The sequence below is a fragment of the Vicugna pacos genome, chromosome 2 (assembly GCF_048564905.1).
Source record: "Vicugna pacos chromosome 2, VicPac4, whole genome shotgun sequence".
In the NCBI taxonomy this organism is placed as follows: Eukaryota; Metazoa; Chordata; class Mammalia; order Artiodactyla; family Camelidae; genus Vicugna; species Vicugna pacos.
The window spans coordinates 123,056,144-123,079,041 of record NC_132988.1 but is presented as its reverse complement, the minus strand read 5'-3'; the positions used below and the strand labels follow the sequence as shown (position 1 = coordinate 123,079,041).

At 38.2% G+C, this 22,898-nt stretch overlaps 1 long non-coding RNA gene, 4 other non-coding genes and 2 pseudogenes across 6 annotated transcripts; all 7 read right to left on the bottom strand.

The window, feature by feature from the left end:
• Positions 1-1,873: 1,873 nt before the first annotated feature.
• Positions 1,874-2,804, bottom strand: LOC140700667 (olfactory receptor 4C15-like; annotated as a pseudogene).
• Positions 2,805-6,147: 3,343 nt separating this feature from the next.
• Positions 6,148-16,946, bottom strand: LOC140688515 (UPF0729 protein C18orf32 homolog; annotated as a pseudogene).
• A 1,104-nt stretch (positions 16,947-18,050) lies between these two features.
• On the bottom strand, positions 18,051-21,083 carry LOC102540811 (uncharacterized). Of its 2 annotated transcripts, XR_012079148.1 has the most exons (7): positions 21,069-21,083; positions 20,488-20,540; positions 20,366-20,406; positions 19,736-19,870; positions 19,390-19,488; positions 18,866-19,058; positions 18,051-18,183 (listed from the first exon to the last, which is right to left on the bottom strand). It is a non-coding gene; the product is annotated as an uncharacterized lncRNA (long non-coding RNA). The 2 variants fall into 2 exon arrangements; XR_012079147.1 differs by lacking the exon at positions 21,069-21,083 and having other exon boundaries at positions 20,488-20,669.
• On the bottom strand, positions 18,753-18,816 carry LOC140688850 (small nucleolar RNA SNORD58). Its single transcript, XR_012063696.1, has one exon. It is a non-coding gene; the product is annotated as a small nucleolar RNA SNORD58 (small nucleolar RNA).
• On the bottom strand, positions 19,581-19,647 carry LOC140688881 (small nucleolar RNA SNORD58). Its single transcript, XR_012063730.1, has one exon. It is a non-coding gene; the product is annotated as a small nucleolar RNA SNORD58 (small nucleolar RNA).
• LOC140688858 (small nucleolar RNA SNORD58) lies at positions 20,236-20,300 on the bottom strand. Its single transcript, XR_012063705.1, has one exon. It is a non-coding gene; the product is annotated as a small nucleolar RNA SNORD58 (small nucleolar RNA).
• LOC140688866 (small nucleolar RNA SNORD58) lies at positions 20,623-20,688 on the bottom strand. The gene has a single exon (XR_012063710.1). It is a non-coding gene; the product is annotated as a small nucleolar RNA SNORD58 (small nucleolar RNA).
• Positions 21,084-22,898: the final 1,815 nt, after the last annotated feature.

Genomic DNA, 22,898 nt, shown 5'->3' with positions numbered 1-22,898 from the left:
TGTATTTTTATCAGTTCTCCTTAAAGATTTCAAATAGAGAAAGTGAAATAAATCACCCATGCCACACAGTAAATCAGCAACAGAACTGAGCCTGGAATCCAATTATTCTAACAAGTCTTATGAATCTAAATCTTGTTAATTTTAATATGACATACACAGTGATTTTATAAAATTTCCCAGCTGGATGAGTAAGAACAGCCCTGGGAAGGGCTCCTGCATTACACTCCCCAGGCCCAGAGCCCTGAATGAACACCCGCCTTTGAGGGGATGGCTAAGCTGTTCAGTTCTGGGGGCAGAAAATGTTTCAAAGGGCAGTTTCAGAGGAGAGCACTGAGCTGGACAAAGGCAAGAAGGTGAGTCAGTGGTCTCTGGAAGTTCCTTCAATCTGAGTGAATTGACTCTGAGGGCATTAAAATTCATTGCAGACTGAATGATTAGATTATCCAACTGGCATCCTGGTTCTGTTATATCAAGACCAGAACTTTATTGAATGCAGTTGATAATGGTTATTCCGTCACAGAAACTGTGAAAATAGGGATAAATCACCACTGAGGTTTCTACTATCTTCAGTTTGTCCACCCCTGCCTCACATGTAGTCTCGGGATAAATTAGGGCCCTAATTTAAACTCTGTTCAATGGAAGTTGTAGCTTACTAAGGTGAGGTTTCCAATGAATAATACAGACCCTCTGGCCAGATTAAACCCACTCTAACATCCAAACTTGAGGTAGTAGACAATGTTATTGAAATAAGAAATATTTTCAGAATTAAAGTCAAATCACTAAAAGCAAAATTTAATTTTGTAGGAGACAAAATTGAGAATAAAATGAGAAAAATAGTAGATAGACAAAAAGTGCCTTTATTTTCTATTAGAACTTTTAGACCTTATATTCAGATTTAGATCTGGGGAAATTAACTAGAATACAGAGTTATTTTAAATACTCTGGTCTGTGTTATATCATAGCATGATTTATAGTTTCATCAATATCAAAATGCTAATAGAAGCAATAACTATATCACTTTGCCAAATTGAAATATTAGTGTGTTAATGTTAAAGATAGGCTTACATTTAAATATGGGAAGATATCTCACTTATTCATTTTTTCAACAGATAATTACTGAGCTCCTATATCAGCCTGTTCTAGACACTAATTACTAATTTTACATCAATCAACAAATGAAAAAAAATAATTCCTTGCTTCATAGCTTACATTACATGACAGAAGGCAGACAAAAATAATAATAATAATAAGTAAACAAAGTACATGGTATATTAGAAAGTGATGAGGTCTCTCAAAAAATACAAGTAGTTAGAGAGGGGGCTCATAAAATCCAAGGGGCAAGTTGCTATCTTTAAACACTTGAAATAGAGACGTGATACAAGAACACCTACAGCTGAGGTTCTGTGAATGCTCCAATCTCTTCCACTCCTGAGTCGTGATTTTTTTTTTCATCAGTCGCAGAAATCCGCATCCTAAATATACAGGTTTTCCCATGTGAAATAGTTTGAGTAAGTTCCCATTTCTAATCTCTAAGGTAGTTTTGTCTTCCCTGCACAAAGGTTTTCCAAAGCATCTACTGAGTGGCAAGAAGTCTGGGAGACAATTTCTCATTTCATTCTTTTTTGACATTTCAATTCCAAGTAAGCATAGAATTCAACTCTTTTCAATTTACATTTGAGGATGCTGAGCTGCCAGATCAGAGTTCATAAGTAATCTAAGGGGGAAAACATTATTTCCTGACCCTTATGTTAGTGCTTTTTACATTACATTGCTTTACCACCTGCCAAACAAGACTCACCCACATAGAGTGTTTATCTAATAAGAAAACTTGAATTTTCAATCTTGACTTTAAATTTTTTCAAAGATCAACATTTTATTTTTCATTAGCCACTATTATTCTGTTCCACACTTTCCTCATGGCATTTTTCACTTCCTTATTCCTGAATGTGTAAATCAAAGGATTGAGCAAGGGAGTTAGGATGGTGTAAAATATGGCTACTATTTTGTCAAAGGAGAAAGCAGATGGAGGTTGTGCATACACAAATGCATGGGACAAAGAACAAAACCACAACAGCAATGTGAGATCCACAGGTAGAGAGAGCTCTCTGCTGCCCTTCAGTACTACGGGTTCTCAGAGAGAGCAAGAAGACCCCATAGGAGACGAGCAACAAGGAGAAGATAAGGATGCAGATGAACCCACTGTTGGCAACCACCAAAAGGCCAAAGATGTGAGTGTCAGTGCAGGCTAGCTCCAGTAATGGGTATAAGTCACACATGAAGTGATCAATGACATTGGGGCCACAGAAGGGCAGCTGGAAAGTGAAGAGAATTTGTATCATGGAATGCAGGAAGCCCCCTGTCCAGGCTGCCCAAGTCAGAATGCCGCAGAGCCTCTGGCTCATGATAGAAGAGTAGTGCAGGGGTTTGCAGATGGCCACATAGCGGTCATAGGCCATGGCCGTGAGGACAGTCACCTCTGCTCCAGCAAAGAAGTGCTCAGCAAAGAGGTGGGTCATGCATCCTTCAAAGGAGATGGTTTTCCTCTCAGAGAGAGAGTCCACGATCATCTTTGGGGCAATGGCGGAGGAGAAGCATGCACCCACGACGGACAGAAAAGCCAAGAAGAAGTACATGGGGGAGCCCAGGAGTGCTGGGCTGCAACTGATGGTCACCACCATTAGCAAGTTGCCCCCGATAGTTGTGATGTAGCCAAACAAAAACACAACAAATATTAGTTTCTGTATATTTGGATTCTGTGAAAGCCCCAGGAGGACAAACTCAGTTACAAAGCTTTGGTTTTGCATGATTTTCAAGAAGAGGGTGAAAGCTACTACAGTGAGCATGTAGAACCTACAATTATGAGAAAGAAAAATGTCTTATACCAGTTCATGGAATTACCATAGTCAATGAGTTTGTTCATCCATTTGAAAGATTATCTAATGTACTTGTGCTTCTCTTGTCATTGACAACAACAACAACAAAAGAAAGTTTTAAGGCAGCAATGGGATGTCAGGAAGGATAGGGATGAATTATTAAATACTTTAAGATCGTCAGAGCTTCAGAATAGGGGAAGGATGGCGATCCAATGCGGTAGGGATGAGAAATGTATTTTTTTTATCTCAACTGTTAACTCTGATCATGTAGTAGTGGTTTCCTGGAGTGAACTGGAAGAAGGATTCTGAAATCACATCCAACTTTTCTGGAAAGGAGGAAGGCAGTTTATTAATTACAGCTGCCATGTGCTTGGAATGGGAGCGGGGATGACCTGCACGCCCTCCCTGACCAGGAAACGTCCTTATCTGCAAATAGAAGAAGAAATAGCACCCAGTTTAGGACATGCTTAGAAATCATGGCTATTCCCCCATGACTTTTAAAAGTCTGAAGTGAATTGAGCCTTTAAGATTAATTAATCAATTCTTTATAAAAGAGAAAGATCAATGGGAAGTCACTCTGCCATAGCCTAACACATCACAAGGATGCGTGCTTTGAGTTGGTTTTTTTCCCACTCATTGAAAACAAAAAGAGAAGTTGATAAAAAATAATAATACCTACTTATGAGTATTGTTATTATAACTAAGTTAAATAATGCAAGGAAGCATTTGTTCAGGGTCTAGTGGGTAAGAAACAGTCCATGTTAGGTCTTAGTACTTTATTTTACTGGTAGAAAATTCATGCCTTTTAAAAGAGATAAAAATCAAAGAAATAACAGGTGCTGAGTCTCAAATTTTAACCCAGACCCCTGGCTCCAACGTCCAAGTCCTTTCCACTGGATCTACAGGGAAAGAAGCAAACATTTTTTCTAGCAAGAACTTTAGAACAGAGGTGGCCTTTGGAGGGTTGCCGTCCACTTTAGAGGTGAAAACTTCTGATTCCTTTGTTCACGTTTGAATGATGCCTCTTGATGAAGGACACTGAGCAAATGATGTAGAATCAGAAGGTAATGGTCCAGTTACTTACAGACACAAACTGGCAACAACCACATAGGTAAGGAATATAAATTATATGGTGAATATAAGTCAGAGCCTTGAGGCTTCCATTATTTGCTAATTATTTATATTATATGTCCCAGTCTGATCAAGTACAGCTTGGCAAGATAAATGTGTTTCTCAAATTTCTATGACTATTGTAATGTAGGGAGGTTCATAGATAACCTTTCTGTTCATCTCACAGGATTATAATGAGGGTCAAATTGAAAAATGTGAAACTGTTGCTTTTGATAAAATGTCCATATCAGTTTTAGTTACTTTTCTCTCACTTAAAAATCCTGACACCTTACCCACAGAAAGTTTTCCCATGAGTTATCCAGGTTATTACTCCAAATTTTGACTTCATTTTTCATAGCAAGACACATCTTTGAAGAATGATTGTGTCCTTACTTGTACACTTAAGAGACATTCATCAAACGACATGTATGTGTGTACAAATAGGCAAGTAAAAGAATAATTAGGCTTTCTGTAAAAATTAAAAAATAAGTTGTTTTTTATGAATGACAGCTAACAAAAATAATTGAAAATTTTAATAAAACTAACAAATATAGAAGTGTGTATAGTACTATCTGTCCATTTGTTTACTTTGAAATAACCATCTTCATTATGTTTCCAGGGCACCAGACATTCCTAAACAGTGCTTGCATTACAAACTCCATATCCAGCTACAGACTGCCGTCAAGAAAACAAGACTATAAAACAAACCCTATGTTACAACAGTTATCAGTTTATCCTCAGATCAAAACAAGAGAGACGATGGAATGAAATGATGAAGAGCACCAGCTCCAGGTGCACAGAGACCTCGGTACAAATCCAGGCTCTTCTACTAAGGTAGAGTATGTGATAAGAAAAGTTACTTAAAATTCTCAAGGACTCAGATTCTATTCTGGAACTGGGTATAATAATAGTGCCTCCTGAGAGAGTCCTTGCGAAAATCAGATAAGGCTGTGCTCATAAAACCATTTATGCATTTAGATGCACTGGAGAAAATTATAAACGGTAAGAACAAGCCCCCAAAGCAATTGACACAGAGTGGAAATGAGAATGCTTTTATTCCTAATTTCTGCTTTACCATGCCAGGGCTGAAAAATAGCTTTACTCATTTTTGACTTATTCACAAATATAAAATATTTTATTGGTCAGAATGCATAAATGGTACTGTTTAAATCTGCAACACTTTTGAATATCTTTAATAATCTCTGAAATAAATGATTGTGGCCTTCAGACCCTCATGTGTCCACCTCTTTTTCAGGCAGCTTCATTTTACAAATAAAATCAAATAGAATGAAGGCTGGAAATGAAAACCAAGATTCTATATTAATCTAACAGTTAAATAATTCTTAGGCTCTCTACTTCCTTACTTGGGGGGTTTCTCAGAGAAACACTATTTTAGAATCAAAATGCTCATTAAATATAAACAAATCAAGCCTCTCTTTTTTTTCAGATAAAAGAAATTTCTAACATTATTGTTAAAGCTTTGACAATGGAGAGTATGGTGTCCTCAGAGTTTATGATCACAAGGGTTTTGATTTGGAATTATTTATTTATTTATTTATTTATTTATTTATTTATTTATTTATTTAACATTTTTTATTGATTTATAATCACTTTACAATGTTGTGTCAAATTCCAGTGTTCAGCACAATTTTTCAGTCATTCATAGACATATACACACTCATTGTCACATTTTTTTCTCTGTGATTTATCATAACGTTTTGTGTATATTTCCCTGTGCTATACAGTGTAATCTTGTTTATCTAGTCTACAATTTTGAAATCCCAGTCTATCCCTTCCCACCCTCTACCCCCACCCCGGTAACCACAAATCTGTATTCTCTGTCCATGAGTCTATTTCTGTCCTGTATTTATGCTTTGTTTTTGTTTGTTTGTTTGTTTTTGTTTTTGTTTTTTAGATTCCACATATGAGCGATCTCATATGGTATTTTTCTTTCTCTTTCTGGCTTACTTCACTTAGAATGACATTCTCTAGGAGCATCCATGTTGCTGCAAATGGCATTATGTTGTCAGTTTTTATGGCTGAGTAGTATTCCATTGTATAAATATACCACATCTTCTTTATCCAGTCACCTGTTGATGGACATTTAGGCTGTTTCCATGTTTTGGCTATTGTAAATAGTGCTGCTATGAACATTGGGGTGCAGGTGTCATCCTGAAGTAGATTTCCTTCTGGATACAAGCCCAGGAGTGGGATTCCTGGGTCATATGGTAAGTCTATTGATTTGGAATAATTTAAAAGGTAATTATCCTAAATGCATTTTGTTGTCCTGGATTGAATCCTAGAACAGAAAAGGGACAGTAGTGGAAAGATTAGTAAAATATGAATAAAATCTGGTGTTTCATTAAGAGTAATGTATCAACGTTCATGTCATAGTTTTCATAAATATACTCCTGGTAATGTTGGGTGATGAATATGAGGGGAAAATAACTGAGGAGGCGAAATCAGAACCCTCTATAATAGCTTGCAACTTTTCTATTAATCTAAAATTACTCCCAAATAAAAAGCTAATTTAAAATAATATCATAATTGTTCAGTTCCTGATACCAAAAATGTAGTGATTACGTGTCATTGAAGAAACCACAAAGCCTCTGAGTCCTCGCTCATAAAATAAGAATAGGCAAGTAACGCTTGTCCAGGCTGCTGGCCCCTGAGAGTCAAACAAGACACTTCTTACGAACATTGTTTGCAAAGTACAATTTGAGTGGAAGATGTGAAATGTTGATATAGGCATGATTTTACAGGGATGTTTATACACACAAAGTGAGCTGGAGAATTGAATCTATCATATGAAAAAAGTATGTTTCTAAATCATATTTTTAATTATATCAAACCTAAATTGTAATGAAGCTGCTTCATTTATTTAATCTTATTAGGAAATGTTTTAGCAGTTATTTTCAGAATCATAAACATGTTTATATTCCTTATACTAGTAGCCTTAACCCTAAAAATTGTTCTAAAAGTAAAATGAGGTGGTGTAAGTTTTTTAGTGAAAGATGATGTCATTTATAATAGTAAAAATTCAGAAATATCTAAAATGTTGAATGATAAAATGTTTATGTAAATCAGTCTACTACAGACTAGTAGCAAAATATGCTATGAGTAAGACACTAGTAATAAAAGGACAAAGATGGTGAGACATTTTTACGTGCTAAATGAGAAAAACAACAAAAACATTGTGATAACCCTGCTCAGACATTTTAATATTATTTTAAAATCAGAAGTAAACATGTAAAAATGGTAGGGATTTTTAAATTTTCAAAAGATATTTTGGTATAATTATAAAAAATTTAACATGAAAAATCAAGTTTAAAACACACAACACCATATTTTTCACGATCTAAATATTTGTTCAGAAAAAGATGAGGTTTGAGGGTAATTTTATTATCCACCCAGGGCAATTAATTTGCATAGGTGGAGCCAACATGCTAACGTAACACGGAGTCTAATACTGAAAGGGCTTACCTTCTGTAAACCATCCACAGACAGCTGCACCGTGGGCCCAGCCCTCCCATCCTCTGTACTGACTCTGATACCAGTTTTCACTTCATATACTCCTACATGGAACAGCTTGTTCTGTCTGTACCTCTCATTGAAGACCCCATGGTCTTTCCTTTCTTGATAGTCATATTCTTTAAATGCTGGAGCTGCACAGGAGATCGCTCAGGTCCCCTCAAACCAGAAACTGTGGGCTCTGGGCCATGTCTTGGATCTGTGACCCTGGAAATTTTGCCTCCTGACTCTTACCACTGCTCACTGTTTCCTTCCCATTTGTTTCAGCAACAACCCTATTGCAGCATTGATCATTCTGAAAATGACAGAGAAATTCCTCTTTCAACTTTGAAGTTGATATATTATGTAATATACATAGTAATTGTACTATTACATAGTACTATGTAGTATGTTACATAGTAATTATACAGTATTAAATGGTAAGTATAATATTCAAAATTGTATGAGAAATTAGTAGTACAGTTGTCATCATAAGCAGTGTTTTTTCATTATATTTTAACTTTAAATGAATAGATTTAAAACTCCATTCTGATTACTCTCCCTGATAAGTTCCTTAAATCCTCTGTACATTTGATCCAGGATTATTATTTCATAAAAGATTTATTCTTCTTCTGTCTAGCTAAGCATATTCCTTTCCTTCATAGTCTGAGAAATATGTTCTCTTCAGATTTCAGACCCTTTCTCTCCCCTCAGTATTGCTCTGCTGATTTATCTAAATGTCTCAACTTTTATACTCTATTTCTGGAATTTGGAAAAAAACTAATTGTCTAGGTTTCCACCTGTGTCCTTCCTGATGGATGCCTGAGCCTTCTTTCCATCTGTTGTCTTAGTGACTTAGCTCATTTCAGGAGAGACAAAACCATGACAACTAGCACTAAAGCAGTTGAGAACTTCACCCGTTTAAATAGCCTGAACAGTTCTGAAGCAGAAGTCAAATGCTATTTGTGATATCAAGTGCACGTGGGGAAAATTAAATGGGCAAATTTAAAATCAGAAGACTACACTCTGGGACTTGAGTAAGACACTCCATCTTACCTTTCATGTCCTTCCCTGGGCCACTTTTAGCAGTTTTTTGTGGGAATATTAAGTGCTATATTGCATATCAATAAGTCTAAATGGTAAACGGCACTTGAGTTACATTGCTTCTATGATGATATTATTCATATAGCCTCAAAAATTCCACTTTTTAACCTAAAACACCAAGACAAAGGACCATGTTAGAGGATGAAGGATAAATGAGAATATATAAAGTAACAAAAACATGCTATTGACTACCTATGACACAATGATTCATTTGCTGCATTTCATAGTTATGTGGGTTTAATTTGAAGATGAAAAACTGAAGATAGGTCTAATTTTTAGACTTGAAAAGGTACTCCTAGCCCTCCAAAAAATGTTTGCATTCAAATAGCTGCTAATTATTGAGCACTTAAGTTGCATCAAGTGTTGTCCAATTAACTCCGTATGTATTGTTTCCAAATCCTTTGGCCTTGTTAACATATAATCTCCATTAAAAAATAAACCCTCTGAGCGCAAACAAATTTGTACAGCTGGCCCACGTGTGCACAGTTACATGACAGACCCTAGCCTGCCTTAAACCTGGTAGCCTGCATCACGATACCCGTACTTTCAAGTACTACATCCCAATTTAAAATCCTTTCTGAATATGCAAAAATGTGAGTTACAAATCTCATCATGTCTCTGTTCCTTGAGAATTCTGGTAATGACAATCTCTTATTCTCTATAGGAAAGTCCATCCTCTAGCTGGCCAAAATATGAAGTATGGGCCCAAGTCTTACTTCTACAACTAAGAGCGGGAGGAAGGGCAACTCTGGCAGATGAGGTTGAGAATTTTCCCTGCTGCTTCTCAAGCACTGTCTTCAACATGGTCTCCAGGAAAAAATAAATAAAGAAGCAAAAGTTTCCTCCTTGACTTCTAATTGGAAATTCCCAAGAGGCCATAAACCTGCAGAATTGCCTCTCAGTTCCCCTCAGGGCTTGGAAATTTCCCATCATTACATTTTTCCAAGATGCAGTCTGTGGTTTGACTTGTTCAGGTGTTTGTAAACTTTTTATGCTCCCAATCAGAGATTTTTTTCTTTTTTCTTTTTTGACTTCTCCTGGTCTTCTATTTGAAGATGCTTTCACTTGCCTTCATATTCAGAAACTGAAAACTGTGTGAACTGGGACTGAATATAGTGCCTTAGCAGAAGTGGGGTGAAAAGCCTGTGTACTTATTAAGTGAAAAAGATGAATTCTGGGATGAGGCACAGCATCAGTCCACAAAGACATGTTCTGTTTGAGGGTGAGAGCAGCAGTCCATGCTTATTAAAGAATAACAATTAAATACATTTTTGCACATAAAAAATAAAAGCAATCGAGATATAAAATAGAGGATAGAAAAGAGACATAATGAACACTAAATAGGCCAAAGAAATCAGCAAAAATTGATCAACACCTTCAGGACATGTAGACAGTGGGATCCAAACTGGTTCCCATCATCATCACAAGCATGATTTGGACATGTCCACTCCCATTTGCTACTTCAAAATCTAGATGTGAGATAAGGAAGAGAAAAAATAATCACTGAAGTAGTTAAGATAAACAGTTAAAAAATTGAAACTGAGGACATAGAAATGGAGAGGAGAAGAAAGAACTAAAAGCTACTTAAGAGGCATAGATAGCAGTTTGGGGTCAACAATAATAATAAGCAATGTGACTAAAAAGCATGTTACAAAAGTCATGGGTCAGTATGAGATATTTTGATTAATTGATGGAGATTTAGAATCACAGGTAGAGAGGAACTACTTAGGTATTTGTTTGTTGTCCAGTCAGAGCACAGAAAGATACTCCCTGGGGCTCAAGCATCTCTCTTCCTGTTCAATTCCAGACTCCATCTCTTCTTGTTCTCTACTAGGAAAGCAACCCTGAAATATAGATTATCTGTATCTGTTAGGATTGGTATTATGAGGCAAGAGAACACTTGTGTGGTATAGAATAGTGGTTACCAAATCGGGTCCAAGGACAGGTGATAAAAGTTTTCACCAACCATAAAAAGAAAAACATGGAGAAAACTGAATTTTTCATAAAAATAGCTAACTTTTATAAACGTATTCACACTGATGGGCTATTGTTATCCCCTATTCTATGTTCCTCTTCACTCTTGGTATCAAAAATGGCTTTTTTTAAATGAAATAATGGTGATAATAAATCACAGCTTTAAATATATTCTTGTTTGGCAAAACAAAAAGTCGACAACTGTGTATCAGTCCCCTCAACTAAAAAAAAATATTTTTTTCCCAGTACGTAAAATACAAGACTGGGAACCAGTGCTCCAGTGGGAGACTGCTAGAAGTAGAAAAGGCCTTAGAAGACCAGTAATTCTCAGAAAGTAGGTTTAAGTGAACTGGAATGATCTGGGGGATCACTTAGCAAAAACATCCATTTTAACCACTTAAGAGTATTGAATTAGAAAAACTGAGGAAGTAAACTAAGAAAGAGGAAGACGTGAGATCCAGGATACAGGAGATCCTACAGGGGAGAGGGAGAGGAAAGTCCCCAAGACTGTCGCTGTGCACCAGGCCTGGGCGACAACTAGCCAACGGAGGGAGTGTACCAGGAGAAAGCGGAGTAACTGCAGGAAGCAATGCTTTATGTGAAGGGAAACTCAAAAGCACTATACTCACAATCTATGCAGTGACCAGTGTTCACATGCTCATCCTACCAGTGTCCCAGCAAGACGCAGATGGCACCCTTGAGATAAAGACGTGGCGCCGAGCAAGTAGTCATAGATGCTATCACCCTGAGCCCCAGAAGGGCAAGGAGAGGGAGAGGTTAGTGGAAACTGAAAGGAGTCATGTGGACTTGGCCACCTGGAGGTAGTGACTTTTGGCTCAGGAACACACCTGGCCTGAAGAGGCCTTGAAGGGAAGGAGCCAAGGGAATAAATACCTTGACCTGGCTCCTTCCCTCCCTCCCATCTCCTGCTGCAGATCTCACTGGCCAAACCCAACAGAACCCAGAGGTCCCAGCTGTAGTAGTCCATACATCTTTCTTGAGCAGGAGAGCAGGGTGAAGGGAGCAGAGATCTGGAGGGGCAAATGAAAGACTTCTGGAACACTCATGATGATATATATACACAATGATCAAGGACTTAACCAAAATTTACAAAAACATTTGGAAGACGTATGGGAGAAGGAGAGGGAAATACTGTAAGACAGCTGTATCTCAATCATGGCAGAAGTCAATAATATTTAAAGTTGGTATCTCTAAAAACTACAGCTATCTATGTATCATTTAGAAATATGGAGATAAATCATAAGACAAAAACAATAGCTGAGTGAGTAAAGCCTTTGGTATTTTTTTTTTTGGTGGGGGGAGGTAATTAGGTTTATTTATTTATTCTTGGAGGAGGCACTGGGGATTGAACCCAAGACCTTATGCATGAACATGTGCTCTACCACTTGAGCTGTGCCTTCCCCAGAGGAAAGCCTTTGGAAACTAAGGGATTAGGGACATTATAAACCTTGCAATATTATTTGATTTTTTAAAATGATGTATTTAATAAAAACTAATTTTAAAAAAGTTGCTAGAAGGCTGTATGAAAAGCTAACACTGGGGTAAAAAAGAAAGCTAACACTGGTTATACCTGTGGAGCTAGAATAAGGGAATGAGAGTAGGAAAAAAACATTAACTTTTCACTTCACTTGCTCTTATATTGTTTTACTATGAACGTCTGCTATTTTCATAATAGTATTTATATCTTAAATAAAAGAACTAGATCAACTGGATTTAGTCGCTAAAGGGAATTTATCCCTCAGGTGGGCTAGGGCAGAGAAGCTGAAACACATTCATTTGAATCAAATGAAGTCCTAGTTGGATCAATGACTTGACCAGACACATACATAGCTTAACAAAGCCTTGGTTAGGACCTAGGACTTCACTGGGGACCCAAGGGGAGGAGTCCCTTCTAATCTCTCTTTGCTTCAGAGAGAATAAATATTATATAAAGGTATGTCTCATCATCTTTGAATATTTACATATTGAAGAAGCCTAGGGGTGAAAGACCAAGTAGAGAGGCCCAGACCAGGCGAGAACTGCTCAGTCACGTCACTCTGGTTGAGAACCACTAATTTTAGAGCATCTTGTTATGCAACAAAATAATTGATACAAAATAATTGATATAATCTACTCTTTAAAAAAAAAGAAAATATTGTTGTCCTATAACTACCTGAGTGCCATCACACCATTATAATATTGCTTTCTGATGTGGTAAAAACAAAAAACAAAAAACAAGAAAACCCTTCCTTTTAAACATTTAAATATTAAAAGGAAAAAGAACCACAAGCTAAACTGAATGTTTAATACATTTGTAGGAGGAAAGGAATGTGACAAGGATTAGAATTTTATAATATACACTAAACATTTATGTAAAAGATGTTCCATTTTTCAGAGAAGTTTCCCCTAGTTCCCTGTCTTTTCTGTCTTCCTCAGAGCAATAAACAGTAATTACTACTCTCTCAGATAAGCTGCTCCACTGACTTGGACAGTAATTACATCTTTATGTTTCATTATCTCCAAAAACTACCTTTCATTTCATAGCACAGTCTCACTGCACTGTTTCACAGTAAAACTGTACTCCTCAAATTTGAAGAACTTGAATAAAAGGTAGAGGCCCAAGGATTTTTAGGCATTGATTAAGTAACAATGTCTACGGGCACAAACGTTCTATTTATTCATATTTTAATAACTGCAATAAAAGCAATGAAAGCTACTTTAATGAAAAAGGAACTCAGGAATGAGATAATTAAATATAATTAACTACATTTCAAATACAAATACCAGAGTAGTGTCAGGTAAATATCTAAATTATCTACCCTGAATTCTGGTCTGAGAAAAAGATCGGAGACAATTACAAGGAAGGTGCTTCATATCATCAGGTCCATTTTTAAAACAATGAGATCCTTTAGGACAATCACTTTAGTCTTTCTTTTTCTCAGAGATTTCTGTTGGTCCTCTTGTTGGTAACCCATTTATGTCTGCACCCTGAAATGAAAAATCATTTTAGATATTAGTTGTAATAATGTAATAATATTTAAAAGACAGACACTATAAGAGATATTCTCTTTAAAAACAGACAACGAAGTCCAGAATGATAGAACTTCCAGAAACGTGCAGGATGGCTAAATTTGTGCAGCTGAACAAAACCAAAGTTGAATTTGGCAAGCACCATTGCTAAAAGACAACTAAATTGCCTATTCATTAAAAAAAATAACTTATTGTTTAAAAAAAATACTCTATGATCCTACCAATTAAGTATCTCATTAAAGTTATCAATCAGTGAAACTGGCTTATTTTAGTATCATCTCTTGTCTTCTATTAACTATTTAGCATTACTCTTACCAGCCAGGAAATACTGGTTATTATCTTGGCTATAAAGCAAAGAGCAAACTCATAAATCAGAGGTCTAGTTTAAAACCTTAGTTTAAACAAATGTTAACTGTTTAAATAAAAAACCCCAAATCTCTATTTTAAAAAAGAAGGAAATGTAGACACATTAATGAAGGTTTTGTCTGAAGAACTTGCATTCCCAAAAGCCAAGTATTTTACCCTGTACCCCAGCCCCTGCAACCCCCCGCTCATTCAAGGCATTTTAACGTTCTTACCTTATAGTCTACTTTGCCTTTGCTTTTATCGTTGGATTCTCGTACAGCTTTCCTAGGCCATATACAACTAACAAAAGGGGAAATCAGCGGGTGTATATATATGGCTCCAGAAATTTTTTGTAGACCCAGGGCAAAACTGGAATGACAATGCAGGGAATGTACACCATTGTCCCAGGCTTGAGCTCTTGGACTGCCAATAAACGTGAAGAAAAAACAAATTAGATCAAATGACTGAAGGAATTCACCTAGATTAAGATATTTGAAATGACTTTCTACACTGAAGGAAAAACTTAAATCATACTACAAGTATTAGCTTAAATCAAGTCTATTAAATCAAAATGCTGCTATCTGCAAGGTAAAGGAATAATAAGTGGTCTACCGGAAAATAATAGTGAGGTGTCTGCCTCCAAACCTCTCCAATCACTGCTCCCCAATCATAAATATGATAACATGAAGGAATAGCACCAACATTTGCTGGGTGCTAGGCAGTCAAGCTCTTAACACATATCAACTCATTTAAAACACCCAGTGAGGTTGAGTACCCTGGCATTTCCATTTACAGATAAATAAAAGAGGGCACAAAAACATTAAGGAACTTGGTAATTTTCACATACTCCAGTTTAGTGTGACTTAACTTGCAAAGCCCAACCACCTTCAGGGACTGACAATATTCGTTACACAACTTACAATGCCAAGGGAAAATTTTGTTGAATGGAACTCAATGAGATACCACTTTGGAAGACCTCTAGGCTGCAAACTGGCTGGCCTCTCCCAGGCAACAACTCTCCCTTGATATATTTGCTTTTCCTTTTTTAATAGCAATTAAGGTATACTGAGTAATAAAAAATTTTAATTTAGTATTGTTATTTGTATAAGTAAATTGTCCATTTCCAAACATTAACACCTAAATTTCCTTGATGATTAGAAACTGTCTTCGAATTTCTCAAAATCAGCAATTTCTTGAAAAAGAACAAATATTATTTCCATAATATACTATCAAACCATGGACCTCTTAAATTGACAAGAATTTTTAATCCCTTAGCAGAGGCCTTAAAAACTCAGAAGCTTCAGAACAGTGCATAAGGCTAAAAATTAAGAATGTTAAATTTTCTTATTTTCAAAACACTGTAAATTAAGTAGTATTTGCTGACAAATGAATAAGCACTGTTACACTAAAGCAATTCAAAATTATTTACAAGTGAAGAGTGGTATAAATAATCCAATCTGAATGTGGCTTTAAAATGAATTACAAGACCTGTAAACAAATATAAACGTACATCAAGGGATGACCAGCTATTTTATAAAGAATTCATAACTGGATTCTTTAAAAATAGTTCTCTAGTCAAATTTAATAAAACAGTGTAAGAATTTATCAAAGCATTTTGTTTCAAAATTTTAAAGAATGTATTTTCTGATTACAATAAGCCAAACTGGCAGGAGAAGGGGGAGGGTCTTTTTCAAAGAATTATTATTCTTGGCTATTGGACATGTAGAATCTGATCAGAAGAGACTTAAAAGGTGGCCTGGTTCAGGTCTTATGAGTACCACAGCCTAATACTCAAGCAGCTGCCTGAACTTGAGACCTGCTTTCACTATTTTCAACATAGTGTTCTTGGGCAAATCATTTAACCAGTCTTTGCTGTAGTGCTCTCATGTCTAATGTGAAGACAATAATAAATAGTACCTATCTCAGAGGGATGTAGTGTGGACTAGATAAATTCATAGGAATACAAAGCTCAGAACAGTGCATACGTTAATGTTAAATGTTGTTACTAAAAGGGAAAAAACCCCAAAAACCCAAGGATTAATTTCTAATCATCAAGGATCCAAAAGTAATAAACTGTTCAAAGCCCACACAAAGGCAACCAGTAGTTAGAGCTGGCTAAGACCAGAATTCCTAAAACTGGTTTCCTAGCTCAATGCTCTTGCCTTTTCTCTTCCAAAACCATGATCATCATCATTCCACTTTCTACCAAACTTTCAAAACCAACCAAATCCTTCAATACAACAGGCAATACCACTGAGCACTAGACTATTAAGACTGTCAATCCCTCCATTGTAAAGATTTAAGTTTTTAGCTACTTGAAATTGTGTTTTAAGTGAATTCTCAAGAAAAAAATCACTAATTACTTTTGTCAAATTGTGGCTTAGAAAGGTCTAGAAGGCGGCTATGACATATTGATTAAAAAAAAATCACGATTTTTTAAATTCTCTCCAAGCCAATTCTCGGATATTACAATAGAGCAAGAAAAATGGATTGAAACTGCTGGAGGAGAGAAATTTCTTTCATCGGCCTTAGTCCACTACAATGGAATAGGAAAAGGCAGAGGCTCCATCAAAACTTGGGCAGGGGTAGCGGGGGAAATGCCACCTCCTTAAGCAACCCAGTCCGGCGTATTATTTACTGGAGACAGAAGAGAGCGGGACAGGCTGAGTCAAAGACAAGGGCTGAAAAGATAGAACAAGGGCAAATGGTGGTGACAATAACAGAGAAGTGATACCGACAATTCAGGCCAGAGAGCGGATCCTGAGGAAAGGAGAGACGGATCGGACGCAGAAGAGGGGTGGACGCGGACGCAGGGGAGGAAAACGGCGAGGAGGGCAGGGGCAGGGGCAGGGGCTCCGCGGGTGCGGGCAGCGGTGGACTGTGACGGCCGGCGGGCCGCGAGGCCAGAGCGCTGGAGAACCGCGCACCCCGCAGGCTGCTTAGCGCGTCTCCACAGCGCCGAGCCCCCGTCCGCCCCGAAGCCCCAGCCGCAGCCTCGGCCCCCGGGGCCCCGCGACCACCACCAGCGGAAATGTCCGCGCTTCTAGAGTGAGGGACGCGCCGCAGCCGCGCCAATGGGCACAAGGGCCGACAAAGGTGCGCCTGCGTCAGCCCGAGGACGCGCCGGACGTAACCGTGACGCCCAGGCTGGGACTGGGGGCGGCTTCCGGGCCGGCGCGGAAGCCGCTGGCTTAAAACCTGCGGGCCAGGCGGAAGCGCCGGCCTTCCCCGGCGCCCGGTTGCCGGGACAGGACCCGGGGTGCTGACCCAGGAGAGGATAACGCCTGTGCCAGTGGCTCACCACCTTCGGGAAGGCCTACTCTACCTGCTGTTCTCCAGTGCAGTTGTGGCTAAGCTAACCATTCTACTACAGTAATACTAACAGTGAAGTCAACTTTAAGCGGTATTCTCTTACAAAAAGCAACACTTCGCACCCGCTAGCATAAACAACAGTCGAGAAGGCGGAGTTGGAACCCTCATACACTACTAGTCAGACTGTAAATATCGCTGCTTTAGAAACGCCTGGAAATCCGTCAAATGTTTTAATAGCTAATCCAGCAGGGCCACTCTTGGTATACACTCAAATGAAAACACATGCCACACAAACTTTGTAATAGCTAAACTAAACAACAGGACCGGTATTCCACACTTCCACAGTGAAACACAGGTACATGCTGCAACATAAACCCTAAAAAAATTATTCTAAGTCAAAGCCAGTGACTAAGGGCCACATACTAATACTTCATTTTTATGAAATGCTCAGAATAGGCAAATGTACAGTCAGAAAATTGGTTGCCTATTGCTGGACTGTGGGTAGGGGGTAGTGACAGCCAACCACTACCAAGGTTCCTCTTTGGGATGTTGAAAATAACTAAAATTCATTGCGCTGATGGATGTGGAACCAAATATACTAAATGCCACTTAACAGTGCGTTTAATCTCAATAACGTCGGTGTTAAAGTTTCAGAAATTTCCCCATGTTCTAATATTCCATTTTATGCACAAATTCACTGAGATGCAAAACAGCATGCTATGAACCAAAATTAGTGGTTCAGAGCAACAGAATAATCTAATTCTAATAAGAAGAAAACTCATATGATCAATCTTGTGATGACATTTAAAATATATTTACTAATTAAGACAACCAAGACTCTGCTTTTACTTTTATTTGCATTTATTTTTTGCTGAATTTATTCCCGGGCCATAAGTTTTTGTTTCTTCAGTTTCTTCTGGGATATCTGTGGAAAAGAAAAAAAATAAAAGGGCTTAAGATTCCAGGAGAAACCCATACTACATCTTAAAGGAGGTCGTATCTCAACGAAAGAGCAACTGAAAATTTCAACATAAAGGTTAAGAGTCCTTTGGCGTAGAGACAAGGGGAGATGAGATGGGCAGCCTGGGAGGAAATTATAGTAAGCAGGAGAGTCAAAACTGCACGCAGGGAGCCGAGATGGTTAAGACTAAGCGACAGCAAGGATGGAGGATGTTTAATGATAAAAATCAACAGAAGTCAAATCCATTAGGTGTGAATTATCACCCTCAGGTTCCGGACTTAAAGAACTAAATGTAATCATTAACTGAAAACAAGCTTATTAGATTGGGGGGAGGCAGGGAAGGGGCCCTTTGGATATGTGGCATTCAAAGTGACTATGGACACTTCAAATGCAGGTAAAGAGTAAGTGAGGTAGAACATCAGATAATCATGTAGTTCTAATAAACTGGATAATACAAAGTTACTATTCATTATTAGTCACAAAACAAAGGAGACCCATGAAAGCCAAAATAAAATGACTACAAGAGGTAGTTGGTTGCTCAGAACAGTTTCCTTTCACGGTTATTCCAAAGGTGTCCTAAGTCAGTCATCACAGCAACCACTAATTCTAATACACCAAAGGAAACAGCAAAGACTAAGTAATTTACCTTTTTCTTCTGTGCAACCTCCTCTTCTGGTTTAGGAACAATCTGCTCTTTTTCAGTAAGGATCATCTCAATGTGGCAGGGAGAGCTCATGTAAGGGTTGATCCGACCATGAGCTCTGTTAAGTCCTGCGCCGCATCTTGGGAGCTTTGTTCACCTGGATGTGCTCAATGACCAGTGAATCTACATCTAAGCCCTGGGAAGAGGGGAGGGGAAACAAAACCAGGTAATACCTTTATTTTAAATCCACAAACTGCCGTTAAAGTCCCTGCCTTAATGCAATCATTTTGAAAGGCAACCTTTTAAAACTATTTGTTCAAGCAATTTTTTAAACACGTAGGATAGTGTCCTTTAAATCTAAGTAACTGCCAAAACTCAGTGCGAAATGTACCTTGTTTATAAGGGCACTCCATAAAGGTCGCTGAGGAATGGAGTTACAGGATGGGTAGCATTAAATAAATCTGGACAACAGCAACTTTAAATGAATAATGAAATTGCATGCATAAAGATGTTTATGGTTTGGGTACCTTAAGTTCTGCATTACTTTCTGCATTTTTGAGCATGTGCAGTAAAAACTCAGCACTCTTTTTGGGCCATTGACCCTGTGTCCAGCCCCACTGTTTTGCCTAAGAAAATGAAAAAAAAAAAAAGAGACGCTATTAGTTATTTCCCGATTTAAATCAATGTTATAATCAAGATGACTTATTTTAATATTAAGGTTGCTCAGAACATGTTTTTTTTCATGGTTAATACAAAGGTGTCCAAAACTGCCATCACAGGAGCAAGATCCCGATTAAAGGCAGATCGTAGCCATTCTTATTCCATCCACTTTCCCTCAGTTTGTCTTTTGAAACGACAACTACGAATTCTCACCTGGGCACACCTACCAACTCCACCATTGTAACGACGGAACGGCACACATTGCTTCTGTAAAGTGACGTCCTTCAAATACTTGGTGGCTTTTCAGATATGCATACCCTTAATGGCCTGGGCAGTTTCACGAGTGTTCTAAGTATAAATAACATAAGCTGTGAGTTAACTGTATTTTCAGAAACCTCAATTTAAAAAGTAAACATTATCAGATTTTCAAAATATGAACATTTAGCAACAGCTAAAACCTTTCTTTGGAAGTGAGGTAAAACAATGAGGAAAAAAAAATCTGTGATTAAGAGCCAAGGACGCTTGGTTTGAAGGTGGAGAAAAATGATTCCAAAAACCATTTATTCACTATTAACATGCTCTCCATCATCTTGCAAATAATTACATGTCCCAGATCTTGGTCTGTATACTAGGTTCTCAGGTAGTTTCACCCAATTCCACAAATCCTAAATCAAAGTGCTCATTATATACTGTTGATTACCCACCAAAAGGTGGCTGCTCAGAATTGATTTATTTTCACGGTAAATCCAAAGGCGTCCTAAGAAACACATCATCGCAGCTACCTTTTTTAGGATGGTTAAGAACTCGCGGAACTCTTTTAGAGCATAACTATGATCCACATACCTTAAAGTGAACACGAAGATTTGAACCTCTTGATTTGCATGCTAGAAAATAAACAAGTTTTGGTTAACATTGAGTATCTTATTGTCTTGCTCCAAAATAAGGAATGTTTCTTGTTCACTTACATTTTGTGGGGTTTTCTGGGTCAAGTGAATAGCGAACCATTTTTAGAGGTCACCTGAAAGGGAGCAAGAACCATTCTGTTAATCTATGTTTACAACGGCATATAGTTTATACAAGTATTAAGTACTACCCCCGCGGCTGCTCAGAGAGTAATTGTTTTCATGATTAATCCAAAGGTGTCCTAAGAAACAACATCATCGCAGCCATCCTTCTCTGTCCAGTTTTCTTCCCTTTTGTAACTACCAGTGACTACAGCAGTGCTGACATCAGACTAGTGAAACGGACCTCGTTGGCCCTCTTGCCTTCTGGAAGAAAACACAGTCTGTTTCAATTCACATCTGGACGCACTGGCAACTCAAGCCAACTACAGTTCCCTACGTGCTCCCCCTCTATAGAAACCTCCTTTGCTCACAGCTTCACAAATAATCCGCTCTTCCCACACTTTAAAGTTATTACTTGCGTTAAACGCCGTTGAAGTTGAAAAAACTTAAAAGAGTAAAGCCTCGACCGGACCTGACCATATACCCCTCAAACTTTCTCTGGATGCGGCTACAAACGCGCTGCATACGCGGCCTCCACTCACCACGAAACACATGACCTCCGGAGTCGGCACCGATCACAGACTGCCAGTACAACCCCGCCACCCGCATTCCTGCCCACGGGCCCCTCTGCCTGCTGCCAAGGCCTGACGGCGCCGGGGCTCCGGGCTGGGGAATCCGACACGTCGCCCGGCACAGAGGGCCATCGCCACCAGCGAGTAATCAGTAGCCGCCAGCATCCTCCCGAGGGTCTCGAAATCGGCGCCCCCAAGTCTAGGATGGCAGCGATTACCGGAGGAGTCAAACGTCGGAGGAAGAAGCCGAAGACCTACTCACCTCAGGCCGCCTACCGGAAAAGGAAGAGCGGTGGTTCATGGGAGAATTCATGAGATCTCGATATCTCGCGAGATTCCCTGCTGAAGGAACGAGATTTGAAGAGAGGAGGAGGGCGGAGGGAAAAGGGAGTATGGAGTTTGTTTGAGAAGATCTGAAAACGAATTGCCTCCTTAGGTACTGTCTCAAAATTCTCCTCTTTTTTTGTATACAGAAAAAGTTACGAATTTTAAATATCAATCAATTGAAAACTGGTTTGTAGTTCTAGAACAGGACCACGTATCGTTAGGTATAGATGAGGCATTCATTCGTCAACTTTCGTTAGGTTTCATTATGTGATTATGTGAAAGTGGTTAGTAAATGGACAAAAGATTCGAAGGACGAAATGTAATTATGGTAATCAGAAAATTCTCAGGATGGGAATATCACTCAATCAATTGTACAGCAACAGTATGAAGGCTGTACTAACTGAAGTGTCTGGTTCAAGAGTGGGGTCTTGTTCCTCACTGAAACTGATAGATCTTCATCTGGGAAAGGATGTCTGTTCCTTGAGAACAAAAATACCAAAGGGCATTTTCTTCCTCATTCAGGTCATCCATCTGGTTATTCCCTTACAGTCACTGATTGTATTAGCACTTAGCTTTAGGTCTTCCTTTTATAGCCTTAGTGAATTAGTGAAAATTTTAAATGAACTCTCTAAATTGTATTATATTTATACATATATATTTATATATTTACTTCAATCTGTTGTTTTAACAGAGTCTTTGTTTTAATTTTATTATATTTATTGTGCAGAAATCTTAATTGCTAAAACAATAGTTAACTACAAATAGGAGTAATCCTTAGCAATCAATTTATTTGTTCATTCATCCATTCAGTGAATATTCATTGAACACTTATACGCCCACCATGATGCTAGATGCTATAGTATAACAAGTACTGGGAAAGTCTCACATGTCAAGGAATCCACAGTCTTAGAATGAGAGTAGAGATAAAAAGGGGACAAGGAGATGAACAGCCAATTAGAATACAGTGAAATTGCTAAAGTGAGGTGAGCACTTCCCTGCCAACCTCAGAGGACACCATACTTTTTTTTAATGGAGGTATTGGAGATTGAACCCAAGACCTTGGGCATACTGAGCAAGTGCTCTACCACTGAGCTATACCTCCACACCCTAAGAATATCACTGTTTGGAGCAGAATAAGGCCATTTGAGGAACAGCAGGATACCCTAATCCTCTCAGAGAACCTGGAGGTAGTCAGGGGCCAGATCACTAGGGCTGGTTAGGGTATCTAGGCCCTGACTTGGCACTTGGAATTTGTTTTAATTGTCATGGAAAACCACTGAAGGGCTTTTTACCTAATGGCTTTAGCAGCTGTTGAAATTCATTGCCTAGATGCATGATTTCATTAGATGTTGAAAAGCAGTAATTTCCCCCCACCTAATTTTATCATTCCATTAGCATTTTTAAATTGGATTTGTATAAAAAAGTACTTTCCCTCTTTCAAATATTTGAAATATATTTCACACAGGAACGGCA